This window comes from Haliaeetus leucocephalus, unplaced genomic scaffold (genome assembly GCF_000737465.1).
Source record: "Haliaeetus leucocephalus isolate CR32 unplaced genomic scaffold, Haliaeetus_leucocephalus-4.0 Scaffold246, whole genome shotgun sequence".
NCBI lineage: Eukaryota > Metazoa > Chordata > Aves > Accipitriformes > Accipitridae > Haliaeetus > Haliaeetus leucocephalus.
The window spans coordinates 335,132-341,465 of NW_010972682.1; positions in this window are offsets into that span (position 1 = coordinate 335,132).

The following is a 6,334-nucleotide window of genomic DNA, read 5'->3' on the forward strand; positions in this document are numbered from 1 at the left end:
GGGGGGGGGTTGCCCTGCCAGGCCCATAGGTGAGGTGGGGGTCCGGCAGCATGGCCCAGGGGCAACACGGGGTGCCCCCAGCCCCAGCAGGACCCAGCCCAGCTGGCTGTCTTGTCAGGCAAGAGCCTTCCCAGAGCCTGGGACAGCACTGGGGGAACTGGTGGGCGAGGGAGCCCCCAGCTCTCTCCCTACTTCCCCCTGAATTGCACCCAGCGAAAGAAGCCGCCTCTGAGTTCATGCATAAAAGATCAATGGAAATGGTTGGTAACCTCCAAATATTGTTAAGCTTAATTAAGCCTTAAGGACCGCGAAGCATCGGCAGGCAGAGCTGCTCGTTAGCACAGTGACTGCAGCCTGAGCTCCTGGTTATGTTGGTTCTTCTAAACCGTGTCCTCGTGGTTGTTGTTACAAGCCCTAAGTGCTTCCCGGGGCCCTCCACAGGACCCTATTTTCTGCCTCCCTGTGGCAGGGAGCCCCTCGAGACCCTCCTTTCGGAGGGCAACATCCTGCTACAGGACCCATTGGCTTCAGCGTGTTCTCCCCCAACACGTATGGGGCATGTGAAGAACGGGTTCCTTTCCGAAGTGACTGTGGTCTCCCCTTCTTGCCCTAAGTGTAGCCAAAACGCTGCCGAGAAGGTGAAGATGCGGTGAGGTGTGTGCATTTCTCAGGCTTGTTCTGCCCCGCTGTTCCCCTTCATCCAGCAACAGCACAGAGGAGACCTCAGTAGATCCATAGAAGTAAAATACCTCTTCGATTCGCGCACTCTTTTGCCATGTATTTAGGGCTGCATTTGCAAGAGTGGGCAGTCCCCCCTGTTAACACCAGCCCTGTTCAACAAAGCTCTACCTCGGCTTAAAAACATCGTGGGGTTAAAGGAGGAGAGTGAGGTTTCTCGTGATAATCTTTAGTGAATTTGGGATGAGTTATGGGGGCTAAATACCGTTACAAAAAATCTGTTGCAGGTGTTGCCTGCTGAAGATGGATCCACCAGCAGAAGGTGCAGTCAGAGGTCTGGAGCTGTGCATAGAGAAGGTATGATGCAATCTAGTAGTTATATGAGTAAAGTCTTGTTTAAAAAAATAATGTATATGGATGGTAATGAAAGGACCATGATAAAGATACCTCCTTAAAGTGTAAAAATCCACCTTTTTTGTGTGATTTTGATAAACTTTCTGGCTGCATTTTGGCCAGAGTTTGAGGGCACAACTCGCTCTTTCAAGCTCATTTTCAGGCACTGCAATCAACAATATCATTGTTCTCGTCCCTATTTAAGTGAACTGCTCATGAATAATGTACTGGCTGCCTGATGAATATGCACGTTGGCTGGTGTGCCTGGGAGGGCTTTATCAATAATTCATGCCCAGAAAATGTTCTTCACCTTGCAACTGTACAGGAACCGTAAAAAAAAAAAATATTTACCCTTTAAAGTGGGAGAGAAGATGGCTTGAAATCTGCCCACGGTAATGTGGAGTGAGGTGTGTTGTACTTAAGTGTGGTGAAAGTAAGTGAAGGGGAGAGCACCTCCAGGAAGGAGAAGGTCGTTTCTGAGGGACTGAGCCCAGATCTTCACAAACCCAACCCTGCAAAGCCCCAGAGCTTGCTGGAACTGCTCAGGGTTAAGCCTGTTCAGCAGCTCCTGGCTTCAGACCCTAATTTATTCTAACAAACGTGCCTTTTTCCACTCTCTTGTTACCATTACACAGAAAACTTCCTTGCAAAAAAAGAGTGGAAATGCTCTGCGACGTGGGGAAGGCAAGGAGAGAGTGTTTACACTCGGTGGAGCCGGGGTCTTCGGAAGGCACCTGCCTTCAAATCCTCGGCGATTGTTTTTATTTGTGTTTTTATCGCTGATTACCTCCTTTAAAGGCTTCTTGGGACTCCAAGAGGAAAAAAAAACTCCAGTAAACGTCAAAAGCTCTGAACAATCGGCTCATGAGTCGTCTTGCGCCGTGCGGCCCTGAAATGGAAACCTGGAAAAGTCGAGGCGGTTTCTGGACGCCTGGCTGCGTGCCAGCAGACTTTGCTTCCCACGCTGGGCGCTTCTGAAAGGCAAAGGGGATGGTCTGCAAAGAGCCTGGCGCGCCATCGGCGCTGCACCGATAACGCGCAAAACAGATAAAAGCGTAAATGGCTGAGTCTGCGTTTTTGGGTGAGCAAAGGGCCCACGCTGAAAGTCCTTGTGTAATACGCAACACGGGGTTACTTAACCCTGATTAGAAGCAGAGCTGGCTGGGATAACACCCGTTTTTTGCTACTTAAAGTAGCAAAAATGAAGTAGCAGGAAAAACTCAGCTGATACCTGTGGCCTTACGAGCAGATACGTGTTTGTGAAACTTTACTCATGTGAGTAATCAGAATTGAGAGGTACTTCGAGGCAGTGAGCACCCTATGGGTGTAGGGCTATAATTAATTACATAAAAATAATGAATAAGCAGTTGTTAATTACTGGATGATATCTTCCACCTAGGGAAAATGCTCTCCTTCCTTCTCCCACCTCTGAAATCGAGGGGTTTCTGTCCTTGGCTTTGCCAGGACCAGATTTCACCCAACGCTACCGAGTGGCCTGAAAAATCCCACGGAAATTTTAGAGCCTGTTTCCAGCTTTAAGAGGAAAAGCGAAGCAGGGGCCAGATCTATTGTAGCACCAACAAACCTGCATTAAACCCCCCTGCAGTCTTTAAAAAGCGCATGCTTAAGCTCAGGTTCAGGGAATTTTCTGAGCAACTGGAGTCGCTTTGCACCATGGGAGCCAAATTAAAGTCCTGGCTCGCTTTTTCCTGCACTTTCAGCCATGTAAGTTCTCGGAACAGCTGGAATAAGCTAGTTTGTGGCATATATGTTCCTTGCAGGGCTGGAAGGCTTTCTGTAGCAAATCAGACGTGCCAGAAACCGCAGGATCAGGTGCAAACCCTCCTCTGACCCGTTGCTGCGTGTGATTAGAGCAGCCAAGTCGGCGAAAGAAGCACGGACAAGAAACCTGCAATATTAATTTGGTCACCTACCAAGAGTTCTTGCCGACAGAGCAAGCTCTGGAACAAAGGACACATTTTTGCAGTCAGCATTTTAGTTTTGCCGGCTATTCCTGTCAAACAGTTAACTAAAATCCCCCCTCCCCTTCCAAACAAGCTATTTTCCTGAAGAAAAAAAGCTTTTCAGCACTCATGAAATCAATTCCTCTTCAAGAAAAATTAAAAATGCACTGTGCACCCTTTTCCCCACATGCATTATATTAACCAGTATGCCAATGTATGTAAATGAGTCTGAAATTCAACTCGATGGAAGTATTTAAATATTCATAATCACAGTACAGCATATGCAAACCAGGCTCTCAGCAGACTTGCACTGCAGTCTCCAGTAACAGCTGTACTGGGGCAAAGATGCTTTAACGTATCTAATTTGATTATTAATGAAAACGTGGTCAGCACTGGCTGTGTATTTGTTAATATTCGTGCCTCGGCGTTAACCTCTGCCAGACGTTGAGCGCTCGCTTAATTCCCGCTCAATCTGAGCGCGGGCTGCAGCGGTAGGTGCTAATCGGCACTGAATGTTATCATATTAAGCTGGTACTAAGAGGCTAGGCTAGTCTAAGTGACGTTAATTAGAGAAGCCTTTCTGTGTGCGCAGGAGAGGACGTGGGATGGATTTGGCCTTGGAAGAACTGCACGTGGTGTTTGCATTTTTTGAACAGGAATACCTGTTACGTCCGTGCTAATGTATGTACTTGCTCACGGATGATGGGAAAAGCGCTGTGGGAGCGGGTTGTGAATATCTTATGATGAACTGCCAAAAAGGTGTGTTATGAGGCAAGGATTTAAATTAGTCCATTAGCTTTTTCTGCAGAGAAAGACGGATGGTACAATTATTTCCAGCTAATAGGGATGGGAAAGAAGTAAAAATAATTCGGCTTTATCAAGCCATGCTCATTTTTAAGAGATGCCAATAACTGAGATGTTATGTTGGAGTTTTTGTCCCTTTTCCCCTCCTTTTTTCCTGCCAGGAGACAAGAAGGAAGTTACAATTTTAAAATTGTAAAAGATACAGAATGCAAGATAATGATGTACTCTGCTTCCTTTCTTTTTAATGATTCCAAACAAGCTATAATTGGTCCATAAGTTGGCTTGAAAAGCCGCAGAATTGCACCTGCGCTTCTAATGAGCTTTGCAATTACAGAAATAGTTTTCTTCCTTCTTTCAATTATGTAGTGACAAGGTTGAAGTTGCACCTGAGTTCCCTTTATGGCGCTTATTTCCTCGCTCCTTCACCCAGTCCACAAAAAAAAAAAAAAAAAGAGCCCCTCCGAGCTGGCAGACGAGTCCTAGGGCCCAGGACTCGTTCACAAGCAGCGTGCCTCGCACAAGTCTGCACAATCATGCCTGGAAATTAAAATGACCTGTAGGATTCGGAGAGCCTCCGGTAGCATATTCCCTCTCGGAGGCACCCAGAAGCAAATCCCGTCTTTGTCTTGTGAACTATTATTGTCTGTTTATTGCTTCACCCCCAGAGCAGCCCTGCAGCCTCCCAGCTTGACGCTCAAACTTTGCACCGTCGGTGAGCGAGCACGAGTTAAGGGCAGCCGGCGTGATCTCCGTTAACCGGCCTGGAGCGTATCCCCGTTGTCCCTGCGGAAAAGTGCTGCTGCAGGCAAGGTGGGTGCCAGCGGCTACGTGCATCCTCATTTTTGGGACCCCTTGGGTGTCCCAAGGTCCCGTACGTGCCGCTTAGGGAGCTGTCAGCTCCCTTTTTAAATAAACCTCATTTTCAGAGCAGCTCCAGCTGTGGGGTCCAAAGCCCCCCGGACTCTTTTGAGCCCAAAGGAGGGCAGGATCCCATGGGGTCCACTCGTCCTTGGGACGTGCAGCCCCAGAGGGTCGGAAGAAAGCCTGCTGGAGCCCAGCGCGGGGAGTGGGAAGCCAGCCGGCTGGCCGGCACACAGAGGAGCTCAGCCTCCTGCATATTATGCTGGGAGGCTGGATCTGAAGCTAATGCTATGCCGGGAAGATGGAGCATCTTGAATTATTACTGTGGCTTCCCTGGGTAAAGGCTGGCGCTGCTCCCGCCCAGCCTCCTGCCTCCAGCTCCTGCTTTCAAGCCTCAGGAAGGTTTTTGGGGTGGTTTCATTACTTAAAGAAAAGTCCTGAGCCCTGGTAGGCGGCAGGTTCAGCACCAGGGCTCTATCCCAAGCCGTGGCCCTGGAGGAAAGCGGATAAAGAGGGAGGGTGAAGGCGAACAAATTGAATCCTTTGTGCTACCCCGGGGTGGTTCACGTTAATGTGATGATTAATGTATTAATTTATGATGATGAAATGCCGTATTAGGGTTTTGATGAGCCGGCTCAGAGCTGGGGTCGGGAGGGCTGCTCCAGGTGTGATTTTGTGGGGTGGTGCAGAGGCTGGGGCTCCCCCCAGCACCCACCCCAGCAAATTGGGGACCCGGCTGCTTGGGGTTGCAAAGGGGGACCCCAAAGCTGGGGAGGCTGCTGCTGGGAATGGAATTGGGGGCTTTGGGAGAGTCAGGGAATTAAGCAGGCTGGAATGTGGGGGAGTGTGGGATTTGGGGGTCTGGGCTTTGGGGGAGTTGGGGGTGGGAGGCTGTGAGGTTTGGGGGGTCCTGGCACTTCGGGGTCTGCGTTTTAGGGGAGACTGGGACTGGACACGGCTGGGTTTTGGGGGATCTGAGTCTTGTGGGGGTCTGGGATTTGGGGGGCTCTGGCTTTTGGAGCGGGGCAGTGATTTGGGCTCCAGTATTTGGCTTTTGGGAGCTTTGGGGGTTTTGGGACAGGACTGGGATGTCTGGGATTTTGGCTCTGAGTTTGGGGAAGTTCTAGGTTTGGGGGAGCTCTGGATTTGGGGGTGCTCTGGATTTAAGATGCCTTGGGTTGGGAGGTCTCCAGGCTGGGGGGTGCTCCTGTTGTAGGGGGATCCAGACTGTATTTGGGGGTGTCTCTAGGCTGGAGTGACTCTGGGGGATCTCCAGGCTTGGAGGGCTCTTGTTTTGGGGAGTTTGGGATTTGGAGAGGCTCTGATTTGGAGGTGGGGGTGTTCTGGTTTGGGGGAGTCCCGAGCTGTGGAGCTTTGACTTTGGGGGTCTCAGGGGGCTCTGGTTTTGGGGCCTGGGGGCTGGAGGGAGGTCTGGTTGCAGGATCTCAGGGCTGAGGGGCTCCGGTTTTGGGGTCCTGGAGGGAGCTCTGGTTTTCGGGTCTGCGGAGCTTTGACTTTGGGGGTCTTGGGGCTGGAGGAAGCTCTGGCTTTGGGGTTGAGGAGCTTAGATGTGGAGGTCTGGGAGGGTTCTGGTTTGGGGGTCTCAGGGCAGGGGCCTGGAGGGAGGTCTAGTT